General features: G+C 46.3%; 1 long non-coding RNA gene across 1 annotated transcript in view; it reads left to right on the top strand.

Annotated features, from left to right (window-relative positions):
* The window catches only part of LOC107182886, a 21,614-nt gene extending 19,088 nt beyond the window's left edge, over window positions 1-2,526 (top strand). Inside the window, exon 3 of the long non-coding RNA XR_001513646.1 lies at window positions 1,624-2,526. This is a non-coding gene — a long non-coding RNA (uncharacterized LOC107182886). The remainder of the gene's footprint in view (window positions 1-1,623) is intronic.
* Window positions 2,527-14,810: the final 12,284 nt, after the last annotated feature.

Genomic DNA, 14,810 nt, shown 5'->3' with positions numbered 1-14,810 from the left:
CTGCTGATGCCTGGACTGCAGCCCTATGAGAGGCTGTGAGGCAGGAGACCAGCTGAGCCGCACTTATTTCTGACCCACAGAAACTGTGCAATCATAAATGTGTGTTGTTTAGGCTGCTAAGTTTTGGGATAATTTGTTGCACAACAATAGGTAACCAGTATGCTGTCTGGGCATTCAGTGAAGGAATGATGGCCTTGGCTGTGCCTTGGACATCCTGAACAGGGTCGGGGAAGGCCGTGTCCACAGGTACCAGGATCAAGCTCCTAACCTCTGTAAATCTCTGTAACTCTCGGCTCTCCCTGGGCCGCATTACAAGCTCTGAAGAGGTCGTTGGCTCCCTGAAAAGCGACTTCTAAGCAAATGACCTTACCTGTGACCTTTGACCTTTCTACAGACTACCTCTTCACCATCGTAAGATCCAGTGGTCTCCTACTAAGATGAATTTCAGAACCCAACACGCATCGTTTCTGACAACACGAGAGTTCTCCACCTGCACAAACAACCCCACCCTTTCCCCTGGTTCCCGGGGATGCCACACTCATGGGATAATGAGTACACATCATGAATATACAGGATGCCATACACAGTGCCATAAATGCTTCCAATAGAATTAATACACTTACCAAGCAGTTCAGCTTGAGGCAATTATTGCACTTCCTGGGAGATACAAATTACTTTGCCCTCAGCCTCATGCCAAATAAGCCCCCTAAGACACACACTAATTACCCAGAAATACACTGCCTGCCATAGCTCATTGACTAATTGACAATCAGTTTAAAACTTCAGCAAAGAATCTTAAAACTTAGGCGTCACGTTCAGCCAGGAAACCCATTTTGTTTATCTCCTCATTTTGGTCTGCCTCACTGGCAAAGTCGTGGCAGAGTTTGTAAGTAATGACCGAGGGGGCTTATTACAGTGCTCAACGGTAAAGGACCAGCGTTCCATCATTCTATCTAGCATTCCCATCTCTCATTTCTGTGATTCTGTTAAGAACAATTACAATATGATATCTGTTAATGTGACACCAAACCAGAATGCAACCGTGTATGCAATAGTTACTGCTAGTGTGGTCTGTGGAGCTCAGGGGGCAGCTCTCAGCGGCTCCTTTCTCTTCCTCTTCTGTGCTCTGTGCCCCTGACATTCTGACCCAAGCACATGCACCCACTTTATGAAGCTATATGAGCCCAACTCTGCCCTAATCTCATTACTAATCACCTTGATTATTCCAGGAGTGGACATACTACTACAGACCCCTGTCTTGGATTTCCTAAGAAAGTCCAATCTTACAGGGAAGTGGGTACAAATATCAAACAACTGATCTGTAATTTAATATTTGGGACTTGAGTCTTTTACACATTGGAGATTGCTATTGTGGGCGGGGCAGAATAAACCTGCAGGAATATAGAGTTATAGGAGGGACAATGGCTGTGAGACTGTGGGACTGGCATTTTGTCTGGCTGCAACCACAGATTATCCAACCAGGAGTGGCTTGAACAACTCGGGAATTACTTCTCTGGCAGAACAAGACATTCAAAAGCAAGAAGTTGGGGGCTGGTGGTGTGGCTCAGTGAGGGCCTCGAAGACCCAGCCCCGTTTGTTTTACTCCCCTCCCATCCTTTGCAGGTGGCTGGCTGCCTCGCGCCCTGGACAGGATGGCTGTAGAAGAAGTGGGGAGGGGTGTGTACCAGCTGTGCCTCACACTTCTATCAGGAAAGCACAAGCTCTGTCCCAAACCTCATCAGACTTCGCTCGGGTCTCATTAACTACCTACACAGTGGAACAACTTTGTTATACTGGCCACACTTGGCTACAGGGGAGGCTTGGAAACCGCTGGGCACGGTGTTTTGGTAGCAAGGGGTGAACGGGCTCTGGAGGGGGAAGCGATTGAGTCTGGCATAGCTGGGGAAGGTCTGAGAGAACAGGGGCTGGAATGTGAGCTCTGGGTAACATTTAGGAGGGAGACAGGAGAAAAGAAGGGACCTTGGGAGTAACTTATGGAAACAGTGGCCCGTCTGGGAGGCTGTGAGAACTCTGCTCCAGGAAATTTTTGTTCTGGGAAGTTGGAAAAGAGTCAGCCCACTGATGTGTGTCCAGTTCCCGGAGGAACCTCCCGCCCTCCCTCATCCTCAGCACATCCCCCGCCCCCTGCTCCCCCCCCAGTGGCTCCCTGGTCTGATTTAAGTGGGCTTTCTGATCAAAGAGAACAAAATCTTAAGGGGATTCTGCTCCTTGCACGTTGATCTTTCCCCTAAAGCCCATGATTTCCAACATTGGCTACACACTGCAATAACTTGGGGGAAGTTTTAAAAATCCCAGTACTCAGGCCACTTCCCAGACCAATTAAGTCACACCCTGGGGGTGGGGTCAGTGGTGAGCTGGGGAAAGTGTTAAACTGGCTCTTCAGGAAAATAAAAGCATGCATATATGTACAGAAATTTATTCTAAATTTTACTAAAGTAAAGGATGTGTTGCCTACATCTTTCAAATGATAATAAAATATATAGTATTCTTTATTACAGGACACTCTAGCCCAGCGGTTCTCAACCTGTGGGTCGCGACCCCTTTGGCGGTCGAACGACCCTTTCACAGGGGTCGCCTAAGACCATCCTGCATATCAGATATTTACATTACGATTCATAACAGTAGCAACATTACAGTTATGAAGTAGCAATGAAAATAATTTTATGGTTGGGTCACAACATGAGGAACTGTATTTAAAGGGCCAGAAGGTTGAGAACCACTGCTCTAGCCCATTGATTCTAAATGATGCTTTCCTGTTTTTTTGTTTTGATTTGTGTTTTTCTTTTTCTTTTTTTGCAGAACTCTGGTGTTTGTTAACATATGGCTGCAATTCGACTGTGATTTCACAAAATCAGACTGTAAATAAATGCTCGGTTACTGTCCATATTCAGTCACTGACTCATGATGCAGTTTCAGCATGAGTTCTGGTCGCTATTTTTGATGATGTATGTTGGAACTTCGCTTGCTCATCAGTGAGGTGAGAGACTGCTTTGCCGGTGGGGGTCACAGTTTTCAAACACTGTAAGAGCATTTCCTCAACTTTCGGTGCCATCCACAGTATAACGGTTTCAGATGTGATGCACTTTTAAGTTTAATTTGCATTATTAACATCTTATCCATCACTTTCTTAAGTCTAGACTAGGGGTTGGCAATGTTTTTTAGTAAAGAGCCAGATAGTAAATATTTTATACTTTGTGGACCACAAATGGTCTCTTCCCTCCCCTCCTCCTCACTTATTTATTTATTTTTAACAGTCCTACAAAAATGGGAAAACTTGTGGGTTATACAAAAACGGGCTGCAGGCCAGATCTGGCCTGTGTGCTGTAGTTTGCTGACCCCTGATCTGCACACTCAACACAATAAATCCAGCCCTGATTTATAGCATTGGCTAATTTCTGTGGTGTAAATAGTCTGCGAGCCATCAGCGTGACAGCCCTGAACACGGGGCTGAGGAGCCGGGCCCAGCAGCACCTTGTGCTTCTCCAAAGGCAACCTCGGGAGCACAGATAGAAGTAAAATAATTAAAAAGTGACACATGTTGAGTAGTTATTACCTTTATTTTTAATAAGGCATTTAATTATAAGCTTATAGAATCTAATTTCAAATAACGCTGTCTTCAACAGCTGGCTCTGAAAATTTAACAGTTTAAGAACTGGCTTCAGCACACCCCTTCCTAGAAGGGACCGAGGCCTCTTCCTATTTTATTTTAGTTTTCATTATTTTTAAATAGACGTTTCTTTTAAATTTATTGATTTAGAGAGGGAAAGGAGAGAGAGAGAGAAAGAGAGAGAGAGAGAGAGAGAGAGAGAGAGAGAGAAACATCTATTTGTTGTTCCACTTATTTATGTATTCATTGATTGATTCTTGTATGTGCCCTGACGAGGGATCAAACCTGCAATCTTGGTGTATCAGGACAATGCTCTAACCAACTGGCTACACAGCCGGGGCTAAATAGACTATTTTTCAGGGCTGTTTTAAGTTCACAGTAATACTGAGCAGAAGGATAGGGGGAAAAAATTTCTCATTTCCCCCTGTCCCCACACCTGCACAGCATACCCCAATTATCAACATCCCTCAACAGAATGTAACAAATTGTACGTTAGTTACAACCAATGAACCTTCATTATTATCACCCAGAGTCCATAGTTTACATAGGTTTCGCTCTTGGCATTGTGCGTTCTATGGGTTTGGATAAATTTATAAGAACATGTATCTATCATTCTAGTATCATGCAGAGTAGTTTCATTGCCCTAAAATCCTGCTCCCTGCCTATTCATCCCTCCTCCCCCAGCCCCCTGACAACCACTGACTTTATTTTCTCCATAGTTTTGCCTTTTCCAGAATGGAATCATTTTCCAGAATGTCATATACTTTTCAGATTGGATTCCTTCACTAGGTAATATGCATTTACGTTTCCTGCATGTCTTTTCATGGCTTGATAACTCATTTCCTTTTAGCACTGAATACTATTCCACTGTCTGGACGTACCACAGCCTCTATTTTTTTTAAAGCTCCGCAGGAGATTCCAGTGAATGGCCGCAGCTCTCAGGGCATCTGGCCCTTTTACAACTTGAGTCGAGGGCCAGGGGTGTGGTTTCTTCCGAGCCTCTCAATGGCAGTTTTTGAAGTCTTTGGTTCATCCTCGGAGGTTTCTCTCTCTGCCTATCCCAGTAACAAACCCATGCCCTGTCCCCCCTGAGTCACTGCTGCCCGCCGCCTGCCCAGCTCTGTGGTTGCCCGCTCCAGTGAGCTACCCGGGCTTTTCTGCCTGAGCAAGTCCTCAGCCTCAATCTTGAACGCGTATCTGCAACTCTCGGGCCGTTTTCCCCAGCCTTCCTCCTGGGACCAGTGTCTGGCATACAGTCGGGGCGCCGTAGCTATTAGAAGACTGAGCCGCCCTAACCGGTTTGGCTCAACGGATAGAGCGTGGACCTGCGGACTCAAGAGTCCCAGGTTCGATTCCAGTCAAGGGCATGTACCTTGCTTGCGGGCACATCCCCCGTGGGGAGTGTGCAGGAGGCAGCTGATCGATGTTTCTAATTCTCTAGACCTCTCCCTTCCTCTCTGTAAAGAATCAATAAAATATATTAAAAAAAAGACTGAGCCTTCCGAGGACACCCCAGGTTCCACCATGGCTCCATGGCAGGAGAGCCAGGTTCTGGAGGAGTTTTGTGGATCTTAGCCTGTTTGATCTTAGGTCCATCACCCAGCTTCTGCCACCCTGAACCTCGAGACCCTGAGCCCTGCCGGCTTCCATGTCAGCAGGCACCTGGGTAGCATGGTCTGTGGAAGATTGGAGAGCAGGGGAGAAAGGGGCCAGGATATTCTTGCCCTTTCCTCCTGCTTTGGGCAGCGTCACCGCAGTGGCTACACCCTCTCCCAGGCCCCAGCCCCTGCCTGGCAGCACTCACTATGATTGTGGCCCCTCCAGGCAGCCTGGCCCCCTGGGCTCTCCCTCTGCCCGCACCCCTCCCCCCCCAGGTACTGGCTTCCTGCTGGTGCGCCCCTTTGGCTGCCTTACCATTCCCTTCGCCCTTTCACCTGTTCCAACATCTTTGTAACAGCTCCCTTCTATTAAATTCCTTCTCCTGAGCTCTTCTGAGCTCTTCTCTCTCTTTTTTTTTTAATATATTTTATTGAGTTTTTACAGAGAGGAAAGGAGAGAGATAGAGAGTCAGAAACATCGATGAGAGAGAAACATCGACCAGCCGCCTCCCGCACACTCCCCACTGGGGATGTGCCCGCAACCCAGGTACATGCCCTTGACCGGAATCGAACCCGGGACCCTTCAGTCCGCAGGCCGACGCTCCATCCACTGAGCCAAACCGGCTTCGGCCTGAGCTCTTCTCTTAACAGATTCAGATTCAGTCTGAAACGCTTTACTGAGGATTCTGAGCTTCACGCTTTATGGCAGTTGTAGGACACAACTAGAGGTTTCTGAGGCGAAAATGCATATGATCACAGGGAAAAAAATGGGTGTTTTAGGAAGATTAAGTTAGTAAAGGTGGAAAGAATGAACTGGAGGTTCAGGGGGTCCCTAGAAGATTTGTGGATAGCATTTAGAAGCCTGTTAACACTATAGCTACATGCAAATTTTTGTGTATGTGTGTGTAAGTGGACTTTTTTTTTTTTTCTGGGGAGAGAGCCCATACCTTTCATTAGATTCCCTATGGGATTCCAAAATATGTTAAAAACTACTGTGCTAGAAGTAGGAAGACCAGTCGGAAGCTAAGCAATTCAGTGTGTCAGTCAGGGACCCAGCAGGAAGTAGAATTCATCGAGATGGTTCGGGTGGCAACTTTAAAGAAGGGACGACATTCAGAAGTATGGGCAGGGTTAGGTGAACAAACAAGACATGTGCAGGCACCCAGAGATCAGCCACAGAGGGAAGCTGTTGGCCTCTGAGGACTAAGAGGCAAAAGGGAGGAAAGTGGAATGACTTGGCCCAAGGCAGCAGGCGCCCTGGGGGAGGGCGTGGTGGAAAAGAAGTGATGGTGGGATTAGCCGCTTCAGAGATGAGGAGTCGAAGCAGGGTGTGAGGAAGGAAGGCCTACTCCGCCTCTGGCCTCCTACCCTCTGATCCACCACCAACCATTGTCAGTGTCCTCCCCCCGCCACTCCCCTCCCCCCGGCCCGCCCGGCCAAGAGAGCGTGGGCAATGTGGTCTGCAGGGCTGGAGCGGGACAGCAAATGCGGGTAAATGGATGGACCGGGCAGAGCAGTGTGAACGGAGAATCGCCAACACCCAGAGAACACAGTACTTAGACCTTCCAGAATTGTCCAAGAACGGGTTCCATATAAGTCCCGTTTGGTAGCTCTGGGCACCAGCACTTGCTCTCTGATTTCTGGCTTCTGCCTGTTATCAGACTCTCCCACACTAATGTGGGCCTTCCCAATAAGGCCAGAGAAAGAGAAGCAAAATACAGAGGAGTTTTGTTGTCGTCGTTAACTTTGTTCTTCTACGCTGCTTACAAGCTCTTTGACCTTGGAAGTCACAAATGTCTCTGAGCCTCCCTCATCCATGAAGTCCAGGGGTTGCATTTGATGTTCCTTGTGATGCCTTCTGACTTGAAAACCCTGTGATTCTTTAAGGGGCATCTTTGGCTTCTTCCCTATGAAGGTGGTTAGTGCTCTGGCCCCTTCCGAACAGGTGAGCAGCCCGCCCTCGCCTGCCGTCACCTGCAGTGGTTTGAAGGCTGGACAAGAGCACGGGCGACAGGCCTCTGTCCCCCCGAGGAACGGACTGCAGCCTATTAGCATTTTATCGACTTGGGCTCTGCCGTGGGTTGTTGGGATTTGCAGTGATATGATTTCATACACATTTGAGTCGAAGTGTTGCCAAGGCAAAGGAGCACTAATTCTGAAGGTAGGTTTGCACTCTAGTGTGCGCTCCAGGGAGAGACCTAGTATAAAGGAAACACACTCAGCCACTGTGCTCGCTGTCCGGGGGAGGGAGTTGGGAGTATTGCTGAAGGAGCAGCTCTCTTTTGCACGCATTTCAGAGATTTAATTTCACCAGCCGATGCAAATGATCTGTTCCGCACATGTAAAACAAAAGGACAAGAAAATGATCCCTGTGTCAACATCAGGATGTCTGGCTTAAAATCCCATTCAAATAGCTCCCTAAAAATGATCAGACACTGAATACATTATTTTTCTGACTTTGACAAAACCAGTCTGCAACAAAGAAGCAGCCCCATGAGGTTACGGATAAACCAACCACGTTAAAACTTGGGCATTTTCATGTCAGTCACAGATTTTCTTAAGGGCCAAGTCACTGTTTAAGGACTAATGTGTTTGGAGAGGGGAAAAAAATCGCACTGTGTTATTAGGCAGAATCCCCTTTATATACAGGGATTGGTTCAGTTTGACCCTGATTGTGTTGCCCGCTTTATTGTCCTACTTCAAACACGGGGCCCTGGGCATCATCTCAAGGAAAGGCTGATTGAACTGTCGGCCTGACACTTGTCAGCTGTGGATAATACGGGTTTCAGTCCGTCATGCTCACACATAAATGAACCATGACAGAGATAGACTGTTGAATAGAAAAAGCAGTTTTACTGTGGATAACCTTTCTTGAATAAATGCAACAACTAATAAAGTCTGAAAAAGAGGACCATGTACCGCAGGAAAGCAGTGACGTTCGGAACCAACTGGTTATTACCTTTTGGGGGCCATCAAAAATGGCCCCTTTATCAAAGCATGCCATTGAGAGAAAAGGGGAGAGTGCTATGCGCACCATAAACACGATGGCAGCGGAGTCCGTGCAGCCTTCAATATAATATCACATAACAAAACCCACTACAGCTCCCCAGGATGGAAAAAGGAGGCATTGTTTGTGCACCAAATGGAATTCACAATTGTTCTTAGAAAATGGTGGCACACATCTTAATTAAAACAGCAGAAAAAGCATCTGAAACTCTTTATTTCTTGAAAACATTTCTCTCTTTTTATATATATTAAAAAAAAAAAACAACCAACAACTCCTAGTAGAAATTGTGGAAACTCTACATTTCAATCAGGATAGTCAGAAGAATGATTTGAATTTACAGGCCTGTAATTGGAACAAATTGGAAACAAAAGAAGAGCTCGTTTAAGCCACGTGATGTGGCTGCAGTGCCGCCGTGTACAGTATGCTGGGGAAAAAAATCATGTTTCTTTAAAGCAAAGCTAACTCCATGGCAGGCTCCCAGCAATTTGCATAAATGTCTCCACAATGATTTTTTTAAATTTATGGGCCCTAAGTTTCTAATTAAATACTAATTAATACTATCACCAGAATTGTCTCCCATCCCCAGCTCTTCATAGCTTTGTCACTTTGATTAATGCACAGTCATTTATTAACTTATTTAACAAGCCGGGGTGCCTCATGACAAACTAGATTAAATTATCCTCATAACAGTCTCATTACTGAAAAAAAAGGGAGTTTTAAACTTAATAAAAATTATCCTCAATAATGTTAAAGCTTTTGCACTGTACCCTTAAAAGATAGAAATAGGTTTCTTGTGTGATTTATAATATATGGAGTTGTATAAAGCATTCATTAATAAAATTTATAAGTTCATTTAAGCTTGCACATTACAGTAGTGCTGTAGCCTTGGGTGCTTATTATTTAACTTTTTGCTGTAGTTATGAAGATAATTAATGTCCTGACCAGACAGGGACTAAAATACCCACTAGAATGAGATAATTAGAGACATAAATAATGTTTAGGTTCTTGTGTGCTGCTTTTTAAATTAATTGTTTTGTTTTCCACCCAGACTTGATAAAGAAGAACATAAGAGTTTACCAGGGAACTATCCGATGATAGGTGAGATGTTTGTTTCCGAGGATGGGCAAATGCTATGAAGCCTCACAGGTTCTGGGCTGGAGGAGGCAGTAGGTGTGCCAGGGGTTTCAGCTCTTTTAGGGTCAAGTTGGGCCCTCATCGCTCTCTGGCTCCCTCTAGTGCTGGGTCCTGGAGGCAAGCGCACCTTGCAGCAAGGCCTGCTCATTAGCTCAGGCAGGAAGCAGAAGGGGTCAGTCAGAAAGGAGACCTGGAGGAAGTCTCTTCATGAGGTGCTGGGGTAAGCTTCTGGTCTTAGTCAGACTCCGAGGAGAAGGAGAGCCCCAGAGGAAGCCGGATGAGCCTCTGGCAGCAAATCTTGCACACGGATGAGGCGAACACAGGAAGCTGTGGCTCAGGCCCTGCTGGTCTCAAAACAAATATATATATATGTTAAAACGTGTGTAGAGTGCAGTCCCTGTGTGTGCTACAATAAATATCCAGCATGTTCTTAGCAGGCGGACTCTCTTCTCGGCTTTTTCAGTTTCTTGCTAAAATAGCACCCTCGTTAAGGTCCCTAGGTACTCTGAGGAGAGGACAGAGGAAATGCAGCTACTGATGGAAACGTGCCATCTGGGTCGGCTTCCTTTTGGTCGGTGGTGTCCTGAGACTTTGGGTGGGGCTGTTGGAAGGGGCAGTAGCTCCTTAGTCACAAATAGGGAGCGGACACCCTGTATGGACAACATTTACCACTAACCAAGCCCTTTGACACATGGCATCCCTAGTCCCTCCAGAACCCAAATGAACCCAGAGGGAGGACTGTCACTATGGTTTCCAGGAGTCACCTGATGCTATGGATTCACCAAATGGCTGGCTGGTTACTTTGCCCCTGGGGAGGGCACCTGGCTCTTTTTCTTTCGTTTTCCAAAGTTCCAATGTCCTTCTTGCCTTTCTGCATCTCACCTCCATTTCTTCTCTCTCATGCCCTCCGTCTCCCTCTCACCTTTCCCTTTTATCCTTGATTCACAGCAGAGATAACAACAGCTTGACTTGTTCACTTACAAAAATAGATCAGTTGTCAGAGCTGCACGGGGACTGGTGCCACGGAAATCTGGGAGGGGAAGAATGGATCAGAGAATTTTCTTCGGGTTTAGAGTGCTTTGTGGTCACAGCCATCTCCAACTCACACCCCATCCCCAGGAGAGAAGTAAGTGGCAAACATTTCTACTTTTTATAACCCTGGTTTGGCACTGATTAAGATTTCCATCTTTGCAAGCCTATTAGTGGAGACCCATTGGTAGATAGTGGCTTTGGCCAAAAACAGATCAACCTTAGGTCAAATCTCAGCTCCCTGATTTACCGAGGTTCCTCTGGCAACTTTGAGTTCAGCGTATTAAGTCCCCGCTTGCCAGGTATTCTTTTTGGGTAAGCAGGCCACATTAAATTAAGTGGGGCCTCCAGGAACCCTGTGAGGAGAAGTCATAGATGAAGGCACAATAGGTTGCAAGGAGGGGGAGGTCAGTGCAGGGAGGTGAAAGCCCAGTGGGCCTTACTTCTGCTCTGGTCCCTCCATGTGGGTCCCTGCTGGCTTCACTGTGATGCTGAGGAGTGGAGGGGCAGAGGGAGAGACGAAGGGGGCTGAGGATCAAGGATACATGGAAGGGCAGAAGAGAAGTAACTGGTTTTCAGTGGTTCTCAAACTCTAAGAGAGAAAACAATGTTTAAGTGAAGGTCTTGGCTCCAGTTCCAGAATTTCTTATTTAATCTGCCCGAGGCCCAGGAATTTGCATTTTTAATAAACCCATAAGTGAGTCTGATGTCGGGTGCTAGCCATGGAGCACTGGTTATGAAATACTCTACCAGGAAGGAGAGGAAGAGAAGACGAAAGAACTGATAGGAGGCAAGGGAATTGTGCCCAAATCATCTTCTCCCCTGAGAAAAGTGCTGTAGCTGCCATGTGTCCTGCACACTCTGCTCACCTGGGGATGCATCTCCAGGTGGTGAGCAGGGGCAGGGCAGGTGCAGAGACAAAAGATTCCTTCCTGGCCTGAGAAGAAAGTTGGGCCACCCTCCTGCACCCTCTTACCCAGGCAACAGTGCCTAACCCCAGGCTGCTCACTCCCTTCCCTGCCTGTCTCTTCCCTCTGGTCGCTCAGGATGCAGACGTCAGTGAGGGGGTTAGGAGGTGCCCTGACCGTGGGCTGCTTCCAGCAGTTGGGTAAAGAGTAGATTGTCTGGAGTGGCCCTGTTTCCTGCCTCCATAGCAACCCCCTAGAACAGTCAAGGTGTGAAATGGCTTTAATTAAGCTGCCTCAAGCACACATGATCTCATTTGAGCTGGGGTCCTCTGTGGAGTGTCTGGCTTCTGAAGGTCCAGCTGATTGTTTGGGTCACAGTGGGCAGACACGTGATGGGAGAGCAGGTGATTCTCACATGGCATCAGAACTAAGCACTGGACCAGCTGGGACTCTTGACCCACTGGGCTTTCTCTATGTGCTCTTCATGCCTTTACAACCATGCAGCTAGAGCGATCGAGATGCCATGTGTATATACAATTCATGTAATAAACACTCGTGGCTCACAGTCAAGTGCCTAGCACTATGCTGGATGCCGGTGATACGAAGATGAAGGAAATATTCTTGCCTGTCCACTTGACTTTGCCCCTTGAGGATATCAGAGACATTGTCCTCAGGAGAGAGGGAAAGTCCGGAAAGGTTACCTGGGATCCAGCTGGTCCCCCAGCATCATGCAGCCACCTGGGAGAGAAGAGGACTCTTAAGGCTAGATGGGCTCCAGGTTGGTAGAAGAATTCAGGGTTGAGTTCGCAGGGTGAATGTGACAGAGGGAAAGGAGAGTGAGAAGGCTGAGGGCCATGGTTCCCAATCTGTGGTCTGCATACCTCCAAGGGCTGGGTAAGATAATCCACTGGGAATGGGCAGAGAATGCTGAAGCTCTTACTTTTAAGATCTTGTTATTTATACTATTGCTAGTACATTTTTGTGGTATGTTTTAAAATGAAAATGTCAACCCAGGAGTAAAATTTATGCAATGAATGAATGTCAGAGGTATGTGCTCAGTTATTTCTCTTTTTTTCATTGTTGGCTGTGCACTATGAAATAAACTTATAGACCATTGGTTTAGAATATTGTCAAGTAGTAGTTGAAGTTCTGGGCTCTAGGGTCTAGGTTGAAAGGGACAGAAGCAAAATCATGAGGAAGCTTGGAGAAATGGAAAGAATGGGGGATGAAAGGGCTCAAGGTGATTAAAAGTTGGGTTAAGTGTATTTATAAGAACAAGGTCTCAGGAGAGGAGGAAGTGACCAGAGAGCAGGGCGAATAGCACAGGTGAGACAAAGCTAGGTGATTCCAAAGTCAAACTTGTGACAGGAGACTGAAAGGGGTGGAGGGGAGTGAGGGCCAGTGCACTGGATGTGTTGTCCACATGAATATGAAAGTGTGTGAGTTGATGACAAGCTCTAGGATAGAACTAAGATGGTAAGCAACCAAAATGCCAGTGGGAGGTCCTGAGGTGGTGGTGGGCAAGCAGGTGTCATAGGAAGAGAAAGAGGCATTCACATGAAAGTAGAAGAGTATGGTATCTTTGAAAGGTAAGGAGGACACCGATCTTCTCTCTTCCGGCCCGGGGGGGTTTGGGAGGAGTGGATGGATGGGAAGGATGGACATTGCCTGGATGAGGGTGAAGAGAGGCTCAAAGGAAACAGGGAGAGAAGGGACCCCTCCCGACCCCCCGGCTAAAGTTGAGGGGGCGGGGGTTACTCGCTGTGGAACAGAGGCTCCAGAGGACACTGAAAAGGCTCTGGAATGAGGGTACAGTGAGAGTGGGTGTCAGAGGAGAAGATGAGAGCAGGCTGGAGGTGGGCATGTGGGAGGAGAGGAATACGGCCTGTGCTCAAGGCTTGCCCTTCCGCACTTGGGGTGGGCTGTCCTCCAACGTGGTATTTTCGGTGGGTAGTGGAATAAACTTTGTAAGCATAGCTGGAAATCTTTTAAAGGATCATACAGATTTTTTTAATTCAAAAATACAAAATATGTTATCTGTGGGCATGTACAGTGACAGCCATAAACCATTGTGTATCTTGTCACTTAAAACCTATTAACACATACCCATAACCTTTTCTGTATTCTTTTTCCCCCCAAGTGGTTTGTAAGGTTATTAGTGAGAAACACAGCACTGAGCTTCCTGTAGCAGTTCATTAATAGTGATAATGCACTATTTTAGGAGTTGGAAATGCCACCTCCACCCCCTCTGACAGCGTCCTCCTCCTCTTCAGGATCCTTGTGACAACTTCTGCTCCGTTTCACCCAGTGGCAGCAACAATGAAGCAGCCTCCTTCCCTCCTTCCTGGTGCCAGTGATGCCCTTTCCACCCTCACCACAAACCTCAACCAACCCCTGAGAGGCTTTGCCTGATGTTCTCTGTGGTCAAGGATCCTTCTCACTGTCATTCCTGGCAAGGTCATTGCAGACATTTTGAATATTTTCAAAAATAATTTCTGTGTCAATTTTTTTCATTTTTATTAGTTGGATTTTGTGAGTCTAAAGCTAGAACACACTGAAACCAATCTTAACCACCTAGAAAGATGCCTTCTTCAAAAGAAATTGGAGCCTATTGAGTGCACCTTGGACTCCTTTTCATTCTCTCTGCCTCAGTTGTCCCACCAGCTTCTGCATGGCTCTTGCATATGAATGTTTAACCATATGTTCATTTCAATTCTTCTGCTTCATCCTCACTAATAGCAACCTTTCTTAAATAGGGGTTTCAATTTGTGACTCATAACCTTTCTCTTTCAAGAGCATAGAGTCATCTTTGGTCTCAATGACCTCTACTTTTTGAGGCTGAACATCTTCAAGATTTAGGGCCAGCCCCTCCCCTCCAAACACCTGCAAAACATTTAAAAACGAGTCAGTTCCAGGGTATAGTTTTCCTTTATTATACCAAATTTATTCATAATACATTATGCAGGTGTTTTGATGAGAATCCAGAAACATCTTGAGACACCATATTTCTCTGAAATGTGAGAATTTAAAACCATTGCTGTTCCAGGATAAGTCTTGTGTATAGAGCTTTTTATTGCATTCATTTGCATCCTTTCGTTCAATTCTCAGAACTCTGTCAATTAGCAACAGCTTGATCTTGCAGATGAGATAACAGAACCCAGAGAAAACTCACCCAAAGCTACACACTTCGAAGACTGCAGAGCCAGGACTAGCCCCAGCGTTCTCTCTACCAAGCCATTCTGCATTTCAGAATTACAAACACATCAGACATTAAGATAATTCCTGATTAGGCACATGGCAGGTTAGAGCTGGAAGGGACTCCCCCATCCCCTTATCTAATTCAACTCCTACATTCGTAGACATTCAGTCGATGTATCTAATTAGAAAAAATGCAAATCATTTGACTGCATACCTATAAATATTATCCCTGGAAAGAAAAGGAACATTTGGTAAATATACAAAATATATGGGGAAAATGCGCATGTTGTCCTTGTGTAGAGGCCGTG

Source organism: Myotis davidii, unplaced genomic scaffold (genome assembly GCF_000327345.1).
Source record: "Myotis davidii unplaced genomic scaffold, ASM32734v1 scaffold135, whole genome shotgun sequence".
Classification (NCBI taxonomy): Eukaryota; Metazoa; Chordata; class Mammalia; order Chiroptera; family Vespertilionidae; genus Myotis; species Myotis davidii.
This window is presented reverse-complemented; position numbering and strand designations above follow the sequence as displayed.